The sequence below is a fragment of the Propithecus coquereli genome, unplaced genomic scaffold, assembly GCF_000956105.1.
Source record: "Propithecus coquereli isolate 6110/MARCELLA unplaced genomic scaffold, Pcoq_1.0 Scaffold111, whole genome shotgun sequence".
Lineage (NCBI taxonomy): Eukaryota > Metazoa > Chordata > Mammalia > Primates > Indriidae > Propithecus > Propithecus coquereli.
In genome coordinates, this window is record NW_012135081.1 from 1,959,509 (window position 1) to 1,960,137 (window position 629).

The window sequence follows — 629 nt, forward strand, 5'->3', positions numbered from 1 at the left end:
CCACAAACCCATCTAGTGCATATAAGATATCCCTTTAATTTTATTGAACAGCATGAGGAATGGGCATTTCTTAGAGCTTTGGAAATCTTACTATATTTGTTTATATTCATTCAGCCATTATATTGTAGTTACTGGGTTAAACCTGTATTTTTCTCCAGTTAAAATATGTAGACATAGGCAAGATATAAAAATATGTATTATGGCTTATAATGATACAATGTTGTCATAATGGCCATTCAAATTCCCAGAAAAGTACCATTAATTGATCTAAAGTGAGTGAAATTTGACTAAGGGCTTGGTAGCTAATTTAAAGGAAAAATCACAGGTTATAGTCAAAAATAATGTCATAGTTTTACAAAGTATATCAAAATCTAATTGCAGGAATCATAACATCATTTACTCTGTTATACAAAGTAGGTTTTTGTTTTTAATAAATACTGCTTGTTTCACTATAAAACCCAGTGGAGGAATATTTACATCAAAGTAGTAGAATTCATAAGGCTAGGTCGGGAGCGGTGGCTCACGCCTGTAATCCTCGCACTCTGGGAGGCCGAGGTGGGTGGATCGTTTGAGCTCAGGAGTTTGAGACCAGCCTGAGCAAGAGCAAGACCCCGTCTCTACTAAAAATA